Source organism: Salvelinus namaycush, chromosome 37 (genome assembly GCF_016432855.1).
Source record: "Salvelinus namaycush isolate Seneca chromosome 37, SaNama_1.0, whole genome shotgun sequence".
In the NCBI taxonomy this organism is placed as follows: domain Eukaryota; kingdom Metazoa; phylum Chordata; class Actinopteri; order Salmoniformes; family Salmonidae; genus Salvelinus; species Salvelinus namaycush.
The window spans coordinates 21,466,953-21,486,154 of NC_052343.1; the positions used below are offsets into that span (position 1 = coordinate 21,466,953).

The 19,202-nt window shown below is 45.1% G+C and overlaps 1 pseudogene; it reads right to left on the minus strand.

Annotated features, from left to right (window-relative positions):
- Positions 1–19,202, minus strand: part of LOC120030902 — a 212,187-nt pseudogene that overhangs the window by 11,883 nt on the left and 181,102 nt on the right.

Sequence of the window (19,202 nt, forward strand, 5' to 3'; positions counted from 1 at the left end):
TATATAATTTTCATATCTAGTTCCCGACTATTACTCCTCTAATAGGTCCAGAACACCACATGAGCAAGGACAATCCTTTAAAAAGTCCCTAAAAAGGAGTCAATCTTTAAGGAAACAGCTGACACATACAATGCTTTTCTACCTCTCCCTTCTCTCTAATAAACCTTCTGTAGCCGCTGCAAAGTTATGCTAAAACAGATAAATACTATTGGACATGTTTAAGATGTAGCCAGTGGCAGTAATAACTCAGCGGTATTAAAGGAGTCTGTAATATATGTATGTTTTTACTGCTTATTGATTTACTCATAACCCTGCGCTGACCATAGTAACGACTCCATGCTCCCCACACTAACACAGATACACTTCATCTATACAGATAACGTATATTATCAACACACGTCAGCACACACACAGTGTATTCTCTAGCTAGCACATAAAAATCAATACACGACACACATCGATCAAAAGCCACTGCATCATACGCATCAATAATACCACAGAATAGGCCTGTTTGTTTTCTCTGGGTTTGTTTTAGGGGTAAAACTGGGGTAACAGATAATTATTAAGACTTTAGACAAACTGTAGGTCTAGAGGAGCCTTGCCCTTGGGCCATGCCAGCCCACAGCCTGGAACAAACAAAATACCCTCTTATCACAAAATGATTCCCAGGTTTTGGGCCATATAGTATTTGCTGAGCTAAGACAACGCACAGCCAAAATGGCTTCCATGCGTGGCTCAGCGGCTCTAATGGGTAAGAGCTACCACATGAGACATGGCCATAAGTGCACACAACTACGTGCTTCATTAACTTCTAATAACAAATAACATTTGAGTGTGTGTGTGTGTGTGTGTGTGTACGTGTGTGTTTGGGTGTGTGTGCACGTTTGAGTGTGTGTGTGTGTTTGGGTGCGCATTTGTGTGTGTGTGGGTGTGTTTGTGTGTGGGTGTGTGTGTGTGTTTGGGTGTATGTTTGGGTATGTGTGTTTGGATGTGTGTGTGTGTGTGTGTTTGGGTGTGTGTTTGGGTATGTGTGTTTGGATGTGTGTGTGTGTGTGTGTGTGTGTGTTTGGGTGTATGTGTATGTGTGTGTGTTTGGATGTGTGTGTTTGGGTGTGTGTGTGTGTGTGTGTTTGGCTGTGTGTGTGTGTGTGTGTGTGTTTGGGTGTGTGTGTGTGTGTTTGTTTGGGTGTGTTTGGGTGTGTGTGTGTGTGTGTGTTTGGGTGTGTGTGTGTAAAGCTTTAAAGTTAATGGTATGAAAGATGTGGTTATACAGCATGCAGAGGAGTTCAAGTTATTACATGTCATTTGCAGAGGAGAAGAAATTGAGAAATAATATGAGAATGAAACAGATGAGGAGAGAGATAGACAGAGAGAGGGAGAGAGACAGAGAGAGAGAGAGACAGAGAGAGAGATAGACAGAGAGACAGAGATAGATAGAGATAGCCAGAGAGAGATAGACAAGGAGAGAGATAGACAGAGAGAGAGAGAGAGATAGACAGAGAGAGAGAGATAGACAGAGAGAGAGATAGACAGAGAGATAGACATAGAGAGAGAGATAGCTAGAGATAGACAGAGAGAGAGATAGCTAGAGATAGACAGAGAGAGAGATAGACAGAGAGAGATAGACAGAGAGAGAGATAGACAGAGAGAGAGATAGACAGAGAGAGAGGAGAGAACGAGCGTGTGCAAGAGAGATGGAGGATGAATACCAATGGCTCAGTTAACAGGTAGAAGGATGCTTAATGAAGGTAATTTGACAGTTGCCTCCATACTGATGTAGAATAATGTGTGTGTATGTAAACATGGATCCACTCACTCTGACACAGCCCACTCCTCACATTACACTCACGTAAACAATCCTCCCATGATTATCATTCACAATCATCTGTTGTTCTGTTGAAAACCAGAGGAGGGGTGGGGCGGGGGGAGGAACAGAGCCCATTGGAAAATAATACAGTGTTGAAACACAAACAGCAGTTGGGGAGCGGTGGCCATACTTAATGCGGGTTTAATGTTAAGTATGGACGTCATTATCATCACTCCACACGTCAACACAGCCCAGCAGCCAACACGTTTATTACTGACCACATTTCACAGATCTTTACTGGGGTGTGAGAGAGTGTGTGTGAGAGAGAGAGTGTTAAGGGCTGTCTGATTAAGTCATATCCATTAGAATCATCACCATTAGACTCCTGATGCTGCACAAATACATTTATGGTGTGTGTGTGTGTTGTGTGTGTGTGTAGCAGCGCTGGATACAAGCCTCCCCAGTCAATCATGTCTCCATGAGTAATGGCCGGTGACAAGGTGACCGTCTCCAGGGCTTGCAGGACAGATCAGATGGCCAATTGGCCATGTATAAAATACAGCTGTGACAATGTGCTGTTGGGTGGTACACCTATCTAACCCATAAATCACCTGATATTACTGATACTAAACCAACTATAAAAAAAATAGGACAGGCTGAAAGGGTATGTAGAGCTTGAAGTATAACTTAATGGTGCTAAAAATGTATGTTCATCTTTAAACCAACAGTGTGTTTTCAACTTACATAACACAATATATATGTGTGTATGTGTGTGTATCTATGTATGTAGGGGCTGGGAGGCCGGGTCAGTCCTTAGTGGTAAATGTGGGCTGACAGCCGTGTCAATGCCAGCAGTCTGGAATGTTCTGGAATCCTAGTCCTCAACGCATAGCAGATGTCTCTGCAGCACAGTGCTTCCTTCTACCCAGCCATCCATTAGAGGAGGATCAGTGTTTGTGTGTGTGAGTGTGTGTGTGTGTATGTATATGTACGTGTGTGCGTCCCTGCATGTGTGTACTTGTGTTGTTGCAGAGAGACAGAGTGCTGTTGTGGCTGTAAATCATCTGTGTAATCACCAGGGTTGCAAAGGGTCAGAAACTTTCCGGAAAATTTTCTGAGTATTTCTGGTAATTTTCCATTGGAAGTTAAGCCCGGGAATTTGGGGAATTTTGCTTAAATTCATCAAAAAAGTTAAACCTTTGTGGGATACACATAAGGCAATTCTAGGTCTTGTGGCACATTCTGGTTAAACTATCCCCAATTCAATGGAATTGCAACCCTCTGCATGCACAGTGCATTCTTCCATCACATGTGCACTGCACTCTTCCATTACATGTACAGCTGATTCTTAAGATCTTGCACACTAATGAGATGCTATTGAGCCCACACTACTACACTGTCTGAGCCAAGGACTACATGCTTTCTGGTAAGTTTTGATTACAATACTGTGTGGGGTGAATATATTTTATGTGACATACATGATTTTTTGTTAATTAGTAAATAGTAGCCTACAGCAAAGTGTGTTTAAATAATTTCTAACTTGTTAACAATTTCTGGTAGTTAGTTTTTGCGACCATGTGGGTTTTAGCTTGCTTGAGCCTGCTAACTGAGGAGTGTTAATTAACCTGTTTCCAAACATGTTTCATAAAAAATGTATCTTACAAAGGAGTTGTTTAATCTAACTGCTTTAACTATTTATCTGTACATGGAATTGTATTTTTTTATTTTTTTTATACGCATTCTTTCCCTAATCTTTACTGGAAAATGCCATGGGCACTATCTGATGTGTGGAGACATTTCACTGCAGCTAATGTAGAAGGTAAAGCTGTGTACATTTGCAAATACTGTGCCAAATCATATGTGAAGAATGCAACAGATGCAGAATCATCTGGCCAAGTGCATAAAGTTCCCTCAGCGCTCACAACAAGTAACCTCTGACAAAAGTCCCTCTACTTCTATTCGAGGTGAAAATTATGAATCAGACACCTTATCGATAGCAACAGCTCATGGTCCTCCTGGAATCAGACATTCTTTTGACTCAATGGAGGAACATAGTCAGAGAAATGCTGATGAATGTCTTGCTCGAGCTGTGTATGCAACTGGCTCACCTCTGATGCTCACAGGCAATATGTACTGGAAGAGATTTCTGAATGTTCGTCGCCCAGCATACACCTCTCCAACCAGACATGCTTTATCTACTCATTTGATGGATGCAGAGTTCAGAGTTCAAGTGAAGGTCAAGCAAATCATAGAGAAAGCAGACTGTATTGCAATCATCTCTGATGTGTGGTCGAATGTTCGTGAGAAAGAAATAATTAACTACATCATCTCCACCCCTCAACCAGTATTCTACAAGAGCTCAGCCACAAGGGACAACAGACACACCGGACTCTACATTGCAGATGAGCTGAAGGCAGTCATCAATGACCTTGGACCACAGAAGGTATTTGCATTGGTGACAGACAATGCTGTGAACATGAAGGCTGCTTGGTCTAAAGTGGAGGAGTCCTACCCTCACATCACACCTATTGGCTGTGCTGCTCATGCATTGAATCTGCTCCTCAAGGACATCATAGCAATGAAAACAATGGATACACTCTACAAGAGACCCAAGGAAATGGTTAGCTATGTGAAGGGTCATCAAGTTATAGCAGCAATCTACCTCACCAAACAAAGTGAGAAGAATAAGAGCACCACATTGAAGCTGCCCAGCAACACCTGTTGGGGGGGTGTTGTCATCATATTTGACAGTCTCCTGGAGGGGAAGGAGTCTCTCCAAGAAATGGCCATATCACAGTCTGACGATATGGACAGCCCCATCAAGAGGATCCTCCTGGATGATGTATTTTGGGATTGAATGGTAAGCAGCCTGAAACCTATAACAGTAGCCATTGCACAGATCGAGGGAGACAATGTCATCCTCTCTGATGTTCAGACTCTGCTTGCAGATGTAAGAGAATAAATCCGTACTGCCCTTCCCACTTCACTGTTGCTCCAAGCAGAGGAAACTGCAGTTCTCAAATACATCAAAAAGTGTGAAGACTTCTGCCTGAAGCCCATACACTCGGCAGCGTACATGTTGGACCCCAAGTATGCTGGCAAGAGCATCCTATCTGGTGCAGAGATCAACAAGGCCTATTGTGTCATCACTACCGTGTCTCGCCACCTTGGACTGAATGATGGCAAGGTTCTTGGCAGTCTGGCGAAGTACACTTCCAAGCAAGGGCTTTGGGATGGAGATGCAATATGGCAGTCGTGCCAACATATCTCATCAGCCACCTGGTGGAAGGGACTTTGTGGATCTGAGGCTCTTTCCCCTGTTGCCTCAATCATCCTCCAAATCCCACCAACATCAGCCGCCTTAGAGGTCCCTGTTTGGGAACACACACACCAAAGTACGCAACAGGCTGACCAATACAAGGGTTGAAAAATTGGTGGCCACCTGGGCAAATTTGAGGCTTTTTGAGTCTGACAATGAACCATCCTCAACAAGGTTGGAAAGTGACAGTGAAGATGAAGCCTCAGAGTCTGATATTCAAGAGGTAGACATTGAGGAGGTCCAGGGAGAAGACATGGAAGCCTGAGAGGAAGACAACCAAAGCATTAGTTTCTAGACTATCATTTTACAGATGTATATTGAAAACATTTTTGGGAGATGCAAAGGATCATTGGAGATCATTCAATATTCCCTTTCTTTTGTTGTTCAGTGAAATCATCCCATGTGAAGAGTCAACTCATTTCATTAAAGTTCAATTCGTAACTAAATAGTTTTTAAAAATTTCTATTGGAAGGATTTAATCATTTGCAATTATGATTACTTATAAGGTAAAAGGTTTATGTTTCTGTCTCCATATGATATGGTAAATATATCCAATGCAATACATTTAAAGGGTATTAATATTAATTTGCATATATTTCCGTGAATTCCCACTGAAAGTTTCCACCTCTGAATATTCCCCAAAATGTGCAACGCTAACCATTATCACCACATATTATTATTAAAATACATGAAAATAATGATGCTGTCAGATTAAGGGGAAATCGATAATCCTGTGGGGAATTTGGTAACATCAATCCATGTGCAGGAATCCCTAGGCTAAAGTGGATTTGAATCGGATCATGTATTAGGGCAATACTTACCTTTCTTCATATAACATCTAAGGTTAAACTCAGCTGATCTTATTTTAGCATTTTACAAATCACCTTCATTTAAGACTCAGCGTGCAAATGCACCTAAAAGCATTGTGTAGCGCATATTTATTGATTTTACTTTTGAAACTATGCCAGTATTAGACATTACACAAACATTTAAACTAGCTACTAGCTTCGGATGCACAGGCTTCGCTTAGGTTGGTTGAAAACCTGGGGAAGTTGTCAGCAGGACGATGCTAGCCCTGTGAGACCCCCGGTTGCAAAAAGTTAAAACAAAGAGGAAAAACAAGGAAATACCTCTCCTTAGGGGATTTTTTTTTCAAACGTAATTTTCTTCAGAGCCAATCAGATGCGAGCGTTAACAGCCTGCCCAGAGAGTCTGCCCAATAGTCAAGTCAATGAGATTTGGAAGGATAGCCTCGAGAGACTGACTGTATTGGAGTAGATTTACATTAGTAAAATATGTGTAGTAAGATCTCTCCAACATCAGTTGCAACGTTTCTGTTTACACTATCCTTACATTAGCCTTGGATGTAGTGTGGCCAAAGCCACATTCCTGCTTCGTGTGTGTGCAGGTATTAGCATACCTTAAATACCATAGTATATAGACAACCAAAATAAGGAAAGCTATTCAAACAAAGTGTACGTTTGTACGTGAAGTTTCACCCTAAACAGAAAATGGGTCTCTACAGGAGCTTCTCATCTACACCATACTGCACGTGATGTTTCACACTTGATTAATGCAACGATTCTCAAATAAAATAAAAGCCATTAAGTTTTATTTGGCTGACAGAACCAAAATGTTGTCTACTGGTATTAAGGTAGGGGAGACCGGGGCTAATAGTAAAATGGGGTCAGTTGTAACAGCTAAATAACTCAAATTTAGAAACCACTTAGAAAGATGTTAAACATGTGCGCCTGGTACCCTACTAGCATACCATGTTTAAAGGTACTAAAATCTTTTGTCTTGCCCATTCACTCTCAATGGCACGCATACACAATCCATGTCTCAATTCATGTCTAAATTGTCTCCTCACCTTCATGTACATCGATTGAAGTGACATCAATAAGGGATCATCGCTTTTACATGGATTCATCTGGTCAGTTTACGTCATGGAAAGAGCAGGTGTTCCTAAGCTTTTCCTAATGTTATAGTAAACACACAGACAGGCTTTGAAGGAATGCTGGTTTGTTCATAGGTTTGTCTGAGCCTGATGCTGATGAGATTAAGACATCAAAGCAGAGAGTGGCAGCATGGTTGAGAGAGACAAGTTCTGGAAAAGATTCGATCAGCAGTGAAAGAGAAGAAGACTAGTGACAGAAATATAACATCATCAATGAGAAATAGAGCAAGACCCAATGAAGGAGAGACAGCCACCTGACAGTCTAATATGACCTAGAGCAAGGTTTCCCAAAGCCCAAATAGTTGCATGTTTCGGGTTTTTGACATAGCACTACACAGCTGATTCAAATAATCAAAGCTTGATGATTATTGATTATTTGAATCGAGTTTGGGAGACAGAGTAAAAACTGTTGAGAAGCCTTTTTGTCCTAGACTTGGCACTCCGATACCGCTTGCCATGCGGTAGTAGAGAGAACAGTCTATGACTGGGGTGGCTGGGGTCTTTAACAATTTTTAGGGCCTTCCTCTGACACCGCCTGGTGTAAAGGTTCTGGATGGCAGGCAGCTTAGCCCCAGTAATGTACTGGGCCTTACAATGGTATAATTTATGCAGCTGCTCTTCACGAGAGTGGCGCGTGTAGCTTGTTGTTGGCCAATCATAAGTAATCAAAGCGGCAATAGGCTACAGTCATAGAGCCTCCGTGTCGGGCAAAAGTTAGGAGATATCTAATCAATAGAAGATTGAATTAAAGTGGAATTAAGTTAAAAGGAGAAGGATAGGCTACAACGACAAAGAGCCCACAGGTAGGCTGCTACTTTATATTCTGAATGGAGCAGTGGAGGCTGCTTAGGGGAGAACGGCTCATAATAATGGCCGGAACAGAGCTGTAGTGCCTTGCGGTCAGAGGCCGAGCAATTGTCGTACCAGGCAGTGATGCAACCAGTCAGGATGCTCTCGAGGTTGCAGCTGTAGAACTTTTTGAGGATCTCAGGACCCATGCCAAATCTTTTTAGTTTCCTGAGGGGGAATAGGCTTTGTCGGGCCCTCTTCACGACTGTTTTGGTGTGTTTGGACCATTCTAGTTTGTTGTTGATGTGGACACCAAGGAACTTGAAGCTCTCAACCTGCTCCACTACAGCCCTGTCGATGAGAATGGGGGCGTGCTCGGTCCTCCCTTTCCTGTAGTCCACAATCATCTCCTTAGTCTTGGCTACATTGAGGGATAATTTGTTATTCTGGCACCACACGGCCAGGTCTCTGACCTCCTCCCTATAGGCTGTCTCATCGTTGTCTGTGATCAGGCCTACCACTGTTGTGTCGTTGTTACGGCAGATTTCCTCCTCTTTGTCTGAAGAGGAGGTGTAGGGATCGGACCAAGACGCAGAGTGGCAAGTGTTCATTATTTAATGAAAGTAAACTGAACACTTCAAGATACAAAAACAACAAACGTGACCAAACCGAAAACAGTCCCGTGTGGCACGAACACTGACACGAAATACAATCACCCACAAAACCCAACACCAAACAGGTTACCTTAATATGGTTCTCAATCAGGGACAACGATTGACAGCTGCCTCTGATTGAGAACCATATCAGGTCAAACACAGAAATAGACAAACCAGACACAAAACAATGAATGCCCACCCAACTCACGTCCTGACCCACTAAAACAAACAATTAGCACAATAACTAGGGTCAGAACGTGACAGTCGTCTGCAAACTTAATGATGATGTTGGAGTTGTGCCTGGCCATGCAGTCGTGGGTGAACAGGGAGTACAGGAGGGGACTGAGCACGCACCCCTGTGGAGCTCCAGTGTTAAGGATCAGCGTGGCAGATGTGTTGCTTCCTATCCTACACCTACCCTCACCACCTTGATGGCATATTTATATCAAATACATGCAACAAATCTTGCACCAACAGATTTCAGTACAAATGCACCACACACAACCAATAAGCAACGCATAACTGCATACCGATTACAGACTTCGAGCGCTAATCGTAAACGGTTTGCGTTTTCAACACCACAATCAAGTAGAGTATGTCAAATACATTCCTGCCTACTCAGTATCGAAGGCTTGGTCTGAAAATCTCTGAATGTCATTACATTTTTGGTGTTTTCTAAGAAATGTCTCTTTACATTAATAGAACGACCGTTGTGCAGTTTGGATGCTGAAATTATATTAGAGGGGAGTGGACGAACGTGCGCAAGTAGCCTACATGAGACGTTTGAAGTGGCATAATAAGATTAAAACATTGTGACTAGTTGTGTTTATGCCACAACTAAAAATGTAATACATTTTAGAAGTTAAATGACATACATTACCAGTCAAAAGTTGGGACACACCTACTCATTCAAGTGTTTTTCTTAATTTCTACTATTTTCAACATTGTAGAATAACAGTGAAGACATCAAAACTATGAAGTAACACATATGGAATCAAGTAGTAACCACAAAAGTGTTAAATCTAAATATATTTTATATTTGAGATTCTTCAAAGTAGCCACCCTTTGCCTTGATGACAGCTTTGCACACTCTTGGCATTCTCTCAACCAGCTTCATGAGGTAGTCGCCTGAAATGCATTTCCATTAATGGGTGTGCCTTGTTAAAAGTTAATTTGTGGAATTTCTTTCCTTCTTAATGAGTTCAAGCCAATCAGTTGTGTTGTGACAAGGTAGGGTAGATAAGGTAGATAGGTAGATATACAAAAGACCAAGTCCATAATATGGCAAGAACAGCTAAAATAAGCATAGAGAAACAACAGTCCATCATTACTTTAAGACATGAAGGTCAGTCAAACCAGAAAATTTCAAGTACTTTGAAAGTTTCTTCAAGTGCAGTCCAAATACCATCAAGCGCTATGATGAAACTGGCTCTTATGAGGACCACCACAGGAAAGGAAGACCCAGAGCCAGAGTCTGCTGCAGAGGATAAGTTCATTAGAGTTACCAGCCGTAGAAATCGGCAATTAACTGCACCTCAGATTGCAGCCCAAATAAATGCTTCACAGAGTCCAAGTAACAGACACATCTCAACATCCACTGTTCAGAGGAGACTGTGTGAATCAGGCCTTCATGGTTGAACTGGTGCAAAGAAAACACTACTAAAAGACACCAATAATTAGAAGAGACTTGCTTGGGCCAAGAAACACAAGCAACAGACATTAGACTGGTGGAAATCTGTCCTTTGGTCTGATGAGTTCAAATTTGAGATTTTTGGTTCGAACCGCCGTGTCTTTGTGAGACGTAGAGTGGGTGACCGGATGATCTTCGAATGTGTGGTTCCCATCGTGAACCATGGAGGAGAAGGTGTGATGGTGTGGGGGTGCTTTGCTGGTGACACTGTCAGTGATTTCTTTAGAATTCAAGGCTTAGTTAACCAGCATGGCTACCACAGCATTCTGCAGCAATACGCCATCCCATCTGATTTGTGCTTAGTGGGACTATCGTTTGTTTTTCAACAGGACAATAACCCAAAACACACCTCCAGGCTGTGTAAGGGCTATTTGACCAAGAAGGAGAGTGATGGAGTGCTGCATTAGATGACCTGGCCCCCACAATCACTCAACCTCAACCCAATTGAGATGGTTTGGGATGAGTTGGACTGCAAAGTGAAGGAAAAGTAGACCACAAGTGCTCAGCATATGTGGGAACTCCTTCAAGACTGTTGGAAATGCATTCCATGTGACTACCTCATGAAGCTGGTTATGGAAATGCCAAGAGTGTGCAAAGCTGTCATCAAGGCAAAGGGTGGTTTTGTTTAACACTTTTGTGGTTACTACACGTTTCCATATGTGTCATTCCATAATTTTTGTCTTCATTGGTACTGTATATTTTGGCTATATTGAAGCGTTAGGTTCAAAGAAATAGGTAGAGGAAATAGCTGCTCGGTGTTACGCTTTCCTGAATAACTGGGCCTGGTGGGAGCATAGACCTATGTAGTCACATAGGACGACTAAGGAGAATGATGATCGGCAACACACAGCGCATCAGTATCAGAAATAGACTACAGCCAGACTGGCCTACTACTGTGCATTTCTAGAATGTCGAGAGTAGACCCACAACTGATCCAAATGGAATGAAACATTCAAATAACAGGGCTTTCATTATTTAAATGACATTTTCACTGCAGTTTACATCCTAGAGTAGAATTGTACTCAATTGTACTAGTTTTTCATTGGATGTGGCGTTGTAGGCTAGTACTGGCAGGATACTTGTATAGTCCCTAAAATATAAATAGGGGAGCTTTTTGAGCTGCGTGTCTTCACTATTATTTTAAGCGCATTGATTTTTCACTGCTACGCAGACGATACACCGCTTTTGATTTCTGTGTCACCGGAGGATTTTAGCTCCAAGGATAAATTATTAGACTGTATTAGTGATTTAAACACTTGGATGGCTCACAACTTCCTCCAGCGAAATCAAGACAATACCGAGGTACCTATTGTTAGAGCCAAAACACAGAGAGAGAATCTAGTTGCACATTTTTATTTATGGGCAATAAAGATAAAACACCAGGTAAAAAACCTAGGTGGTATTTTAGATTCTAAACTAAATTTCGAATCACACATTAGGAATGTGAACAAAATAGCAATTATTTATTGGTACTGGCCTTTTAACTATCCCAAAGCCTAGGACCAGGAGGCATGGACAGGCATCCTTTAGTTATTATGTCCTCAGCCTCTGGAATAGCCTGCCAGAGAACCTGACGGGGTTTGAAACTGTGGAAAACCAGTATGAGGGTTTGTGCACAGGCTAGAATGGAAGGCGGCCAGTGCGTGGGAGAGAAAATATCTGTAGAGTTCAAAAAGTACTCACACTCAAAACCATGAAAAGGAATAACCCAAGGAGGCCGAGATGCAAACATAGTATAATTCATTTAATCCATCCTCAAAAATATCCAAAAAGTGAAAGTGCTAATGAAAATAAAAAAGGAACAGAGCATATGTGTCGGCCTCATGCCTTCATCAGTGCCGTGCAAACAAATGAAGAAGACGCGTACTTCAGGCCCCTGCTGTGCGTAACAGGCATAACAGGTGCAAGCAGATAGTTAATTAAAGACTGGCGAACAGGAAGTCAATGCATATTAACAAGGAATATAAAAAATGGACAATTCATACATACCGTTCAAAAGTTTGGCGTCACTTAGAAATGACCTTGTTTTTAAAAGAAAAGCTAAATGTTTTTTGACCATTAAAATAACATCAAATTGATCAGAAATACAGTGTAGACATTGTTCATGTTGTAAATGACTATTGTAGCTGGAAACGGCAGATTATTTTAGGGAATATCTACATAGGCGTACAGAGGCCCATTATCAGCAACCATCACTCCTGTGTTCCAATGGCACGTTGTGTTAGCTAATCCAAGTTTATCATTTTAAAAGGCTAATTGATCAAAGAACAGCGCAAACTGGTTCTAACCAGAATAGAAAGAGGAGTGGGAGGACACAGTGCACAAATGAGCAAGAGGACAAGTACATTAGAGTGTCTAGTTTGAGTAACAGACACCTCACAAGTACTCAACTGGCAGCTTCATTAAATAGTACCCGCAAAACACCAGTCTCAACGTCAAAAGTGAAGAGGCGACTCCGGGATGCTGGCCTTCTAGGCAGAGTTGCAAAGAAAAAGCCATATCTCAGACTGGCCAATAAAAAGAAAAGATTAAGATGGGCAAAAGAACACAGACACTGGACAGAGGAAAATTGTATAAAAGTGTTCAGGACAGACAAATCTAAGTTTGAGGTGTTCAGATCACAAAGAAGAACATTTGTGTGATGCAGAAAAAACACCATCTGTCAAGCATGTGGTGGAGGCAATGTGATGGTCTGGGGGTGCTTTGGTGGTGGGAAAGTGGGAGATTTGTACAGGGTAAAAGGGATCCTGAAGAAGGAAGGCTATCACTCCATTTTGCAACACCATGCCATACCCTGTGGACGGCGATTAATTGGAGCCAATTTCCTCCTACAACAGCACAACGACCCAAAGCACAGCTCCAAACTATGCAAGAATTATTTAGGGAAGAAGCAGCCAGCTGGTATTCTGTCTATAATGGAGTGGCTAGCAGTCACCGGATCTCAACCCTATTGAGCTGTTGTGGGAGCAGCTTGAACATATGGTATGTAAGTGACCATCAAGCCAATCCAACTTGTGGGAGGTGCTTCAGGAAGCATGGGGTGAAATCTCTTCAGATTACCTCAACACATTGACAACTAGAATGCCAAAGGTCTGCAAGGCTGTAATTGCTGCAAATGGAGGATTCTTTGATGAAAGCAAAGTTTGAAGGACACAATTATTTCAATAAAAAATCATTATTTATAAACTGGTCAAGTCTTGACTGTATTTCCTATTAATTTTGTAACTCATTTCATGTATGTTTTCATGGAAAACAAGGGAATTTCTAAGTGACCCCAAACTTTTGAACGGTAGTAAATGTCACATATGATTGGAAAGAGAACAGTCTGGGATACATACCAATATCAGAAGCAATATAAATGAAATACTTGAGTAGGGCCGAAACTGTGGACATATTTAAAAGAGATCTTAAAACATCTTTTGAGCATTGCTTTTCCTCAGGCTTTTCTCCCCTGTAAAGCACATTGAGCTTTGCTTTTCCTCAGGCTTTTCTCCCCTGTAAAGCACATTGAGCTTTGCTTTTCCTCAGGCTTTCCCCCCCTGTAAAGCACATTGAGCTTTGCTTTTCCTCAGGCTTTCCCCCCTGTAAAGCACATTGAGCTTTGCTTTTCCTCAGGCTTTTCCCCCTGGAAAGCACATTGAGCTATGTTTTTCCTCAGGCTTTTCCCCTGTAAAGCACATTGAGATATGTTTTTCCTCAGGCTTCCCCCCTGTAAAGCACATTGAGCTATGTTTTGCCTCAGGCTTTCCCCCATGTAAAGCACATTGCATTGCATTCCATGTCTGAAATGTGCTGCATAAATAAAGCTTGATATTTCTTTATTTATTATACTACCTGGACCTGTCAGCATCCTACCAGGTTCTACCTGGACCTGTCAGGGTCCTACCAGGTTCTACCTGGACCTGTCAGGGTCCCACCAGGTTTTATCTGGACCTGTCAGGGTCCCACCAGGTTCTACCTGGACCTGCCAGGGTCCTACCAGGTTCTACCTGGACCTGTCAGGGTCCCACCAGGTTCTACCTGGACCTGTCAGGGTCCCACCAGGTCCTACCTGGACCTGTCAGGGTCCTACCAGGTTTCACCTGGACCTGTCAGGGTCCTACCAGGTTCTACCTGGACCTGTCAGGGTCCTACCAGGATTTATCTGGACCTGTCAGGGTCCTACCAGGTTTCACCTGGACCTGTCAGGGTCCCACCAGGTTTTATCTTGACCTGTCAGGGTCCTACCAGGTTCTACCTGGACCTGTCAGGGTCCTACCAGGTCCCACCTGGACCTGTCAGGGTCCCACCAGGTTCTACCTGGACCCGTCAGGGTCCTACCTAGGTCCCACCTGGACCTGTCAGGGTCCTACCAGGTTCTACCTGGATCTGTCAGGGTCCTACCAGGTTCTACATGGACCTGTCAGGATCTTACCTGGTTCTACCTGGACCTGTCAGGGTCCTACCTGGACCTGTCAGGGTCCTACCTGGGTCCTACCTGGACCTGTCAGGGTCCTACCTGGTTCTACCTGGACCTGTCAGGGTCCTACCAGGTTCTACCTGGACCTGTCAGGGTCCTACCTGGTTCTACTTGGACCTGTCAGGGTCTTACCTGGTTCTATCTGGACCTGTCAGGGTCTTACCTGGTTCTACCTGGACCTGTCAGGGTCCTACCTGGGTCCCACATGGCCCTGTCAGGGTCCTACCAGGTTCTACCTGGATCTGTCAGGGTCCTACCAGGTTCTACCTGGACCTGTCAGGGTCTTACCTGGTTCTACCTGGACCTGTCAGGGTCCTACCTGGACCTGCCAGTGTCCTACCAGGTTCTACTTGGACCTGTCTGGGTCCTACCTGGGTCCCACCTGGACCTATCAGGGTCTTACCTGGGTCCCACCTGGACCTATCAGGATCGTACCTGGGTCCCACCTGGACCTATCAGGGTCCTACCAGGTTCTACCTGGATCTGTCAGGGTCCTACCAGGTTCTACCTGGACCTGTCAGGGTCTTACCTGGTTCTACCTGGACCTGTCAGGGTCCTACCTGGACCTGTCAGTGTCCTACCAGGTTCTACTTGGACCTGTCTGGGTCCTACCTGGGTCCCACCTGGACCTATCAGGGTCTTACCTGGGTCCCACCTGGACCTGTCAGGATCCTACCTGGGTCCCACCTGGACCTATCAGGGTCCTATCCCACTTGGACCTATCAGGGTCCTACCTGGTTCTACCTGGACATGTCAGGGTCCTACCCGGTTCTACCTGGACCTGTCACGGTCCTACCAGGTTCTACCTGGACCTGTAAGGGTCCTACCTGGGTCCCACCTGGACCTGTAAGGGTCCTACCTGGGTCCCACCTGGACCTGTCAGGGTCCTACCTGTGTCCCACCTGGACCTGTCAGGGTCCTACCTGGGTCCCAACTGGACCTGTCAGGGTCTTACCTGGGTCCCACCTGGTCTTGTCAGGGTCCTACCAGGTTTTATCTGGACCTGTCAGGGTCCTACCAGGTGCTACCTGGACCCGTCAGGATCCTACCTGGTTCTACATGGACCCGTCAGGGTCCTATCTGGGTCCCACCTGGACCTATCAGGGTCCTACCTGGGTCCCACTTGTACCTATCAGGATCCTACCTGGGTCCCACTTGGACCTATCAGGGTCCTATCCCACTTGAACCTATCAGGGTCCTATCCCACTTGGACCTATCAGGATTCTAACCCACTTGGACCTATCAGGGTCCTATCCCACTTGGACCTATCAGGGTCCTATCCCACTTGGACCTATCAGGGTCCTATCCCACCTGGACCTATCAGGGTCCTACCTGGGTCTCACCTGAACCTGTCAGGGTCCTATCCCACCTGGACATTTCAGGGTCCTACCTGGTTCTACCTGGACCTGTAAGGGTCCTACCTGCATGTACCTGGATCTGTCAGGGTCCTACCTGGTTCTACCTGGACCTATCAGGGTCCTACCTGGTTCTACCTGGACCTATCAGGGTCCTACCAGGTTCTATCTGGACCTGTCAGGGTCCTACCAGGTTCTACCTGGACCTGTCAGGGTCCTACCTGGGTCTACCTGGACCTGTCAGGGTCCTACCTGGGTCCCACCTGGACCTATCAGGGTCCTACCTGGGTCCCACCTGGACCTATCGGGATCCAACCTGGGTCCTATCCCACTTGGACCTATCAGGGTCCTATCCCACCTGGACCTACCTGGGTCCCACCTGGACCTGTCAGGGTCCTACCTGGGTCTCACCTGAACCTGTCAGGGTCCTAACTGGGTCCCACCTGGCCCTGTTATGGTCCTACCTGGGTCCCACCTGGCCCTGTCATGGTCCTACCAGGTTCTACCTGGACCTGTCAGGGTCTAACCTGGGTCCCACCTGGACCTATCAGGGTCCTACCTGGGTCCCACCTGGTCCTGTCAGGGTCCTACCAGGTTCCAACTGGACCCGTCAGGGTCCTACATGGTTCTACCTGGACCTGTCAGTGTCCTACCAGGTTCTACTTGGACCTGTCAGGGTCCTACCTGGTTCTACCTGGACCTGTCAGGGTCCCACCTGGACCTGTCAGGGTCATACCTGGGTCCCACCTTGACCTATCAGGGTCCTACCTGGGTCCCACTTGTACCTATCAGGGACCTACCTGGGTCCCACTTGGACCTATCAGGGTCCTATCCCACTTGAACCTATCAGGGTCCTATCCCACCTGGACCTATCAGGGTCCTATCCCACTTGGACCTATCAGGGTCCTATCCCACCTGGACCTATCAGGGTCCTATCCCACCTGGACCTATCAGGGTCCTATCCCACCTGGACCTGTCAGGGTCCTACCTGGTTCTACCTGGACCTGTCAGGGTCCTACCTGGACCTGTCAGGGTCCTACCAGGTTCTACCTGGACCTGTCAGGGTCCTACCTGGGTTTACCTGGACCTATCAGGGTCCTACCTGGTTCTACCTGGACCTGTCAGGGTTCTACCAGGTACTACCTGGACCTGTCAGGGTCCTACCTGGGTTTACCTGGACCTGTCAGGGTCCAACCAGGTTCTACCTGGACCTGTAAAGGTCCTACCTGCATCTACCTGGATCTGTCAGGGTCCTACCTGCTTCTATCTGGACCTATCAGGGTCCTACCTGGGTTTACCTGGACCTATCAGGGTCCTACCTGGGTTTACCTGGACCTGTCAGGGTTCTACCTGGGTCTACTAGGACCTATCAGGGTCCTACATGGTTCTACCTGGAACCATCAGGGTCCTACCTGGGTCTACTAGGACCTATCAGGGTCCTACATGGTTCTACCTGGACCTATCAGGGTCCTACCTGGGTCTACTAGGACCTATCAGGGTCCTACATGGGTCTACTAGGACCTATCAGGGTCCTACATGGTTCTACCTGGACCTATCAGGGTCCTACCTGGATCTTGCAGTTGAAAAACAGTTCCTCCACAGTCTTCCTGTCTCTCTCGTGTAGTCCAGTGTGATGCATGCCGATACCAAACGCCAACATCAGCTTCAGGTTGGACTCCCTCACCATGGCGATGATGTCTGTCATCTGGGTAACATTAACCAATCACAGCATGAGACCTTATCTTCTTGACCAATAGAGATACAGTAAACCATTACACAGTGTAGGACTAGAAGACACATCCATGACGAAGAAGACATTGTTGGACATGAGCATGGAAGGGGGCTACGGAAGGAGTGGAGAAAAGGGAGGTGGAGAAAAAAACTGAAAACATGTGGGACAGAGCAAGCAAAACATTTGAGAGGGTTTTACAGGGGGAGTTACTGGGAGGACGAGGGGTACATGTTCACAGAGGAAGGAAGGCGGGAGAAGAGCTAACTGCAGCAGAGGAAGTAATAGAGAGATCATAAGGCTAACTCGGGCAGAGAGGAGACGGAGGGCGGGATGGAGGGACCCCCACTGAGACTGAGGCAGCTAGCGCCAGCCGCCTGTCACTCAAACCACAGGGACTCCAGCAGCTACACGGCCAGTACAGAAACACAGCAGGGAGCAGCATATATCACTGGAACACACACACACTGCAGGGCCAGTTCAACACACCCAGGGCTAAAAATAAACATACAGTAAATGTCAGGTTCTCACACACACACACACACACACACACACACACACACACACACACACACACACACACACACACACACACACACACACACACACACACACACACACACACACACACAGACACAGACACACACAGAGCTAGGAAATGTGGAGCAGAAAGGATGAAATGTATTCTATGAAATAGATTTTTCTGCTGCATATACGGCAGGTAGCCTAGTGGTTAGAGCGTTGGACTTGTAACCGAAAGGTTGCAAGATCAAATTCCCGCGCTAACCATGTAAAAATCTGTCGTTTTGCCTCTGAACAAGGAAGTTAACCCACTGTTCCTAGGCCGTCATTGAAAATAAGAATTTGTTCTTAACTGACTTGCCTAGTTAAATAAAATAAAAATATATATACAGTATTTTACTAGTTTGCTGTGTGTGTGTGTGTGTGTGTGTGTGTGTGTGTGTGTGTGTGTGTGTGTGTGTGTGTGTGTGTGTGTGTGTGTGTGTGTGTGTGTGTGTGTGTGTGTGTGTATTTTACGAGTTGGGGTTTGAAGTCAGTCACTCTATATTTCGCTCAGACCACAGGCTTGGTGTGAAAGGCGAGCAGCCCCATAAAACATGTTAATATCCATCTTTTACAACGCCAAGCCTACTGTGACTTCATAAGGCCCAATATGAGGGATTATACACCAGACACACATCCAACATCGCTCAGCTCTCTGTATCCACATCCAACACCGCTCTGCTCAGCTCTCTCGCTGTTTGGCAGGCTTGAGCAAATACATTGTTTTACTGTTTTTTAATGTGTGTGTGTGAGAGAGATAGCAGGAGAGAGAGCATTAGCTAGTGTGTGTGTGTTTGTATTTTAAGAAATTCTCCTTGTTTATGGGCCCCTATATGTCAGACACACATGTTAAGGTAATTACTGCCCATCTTCTATC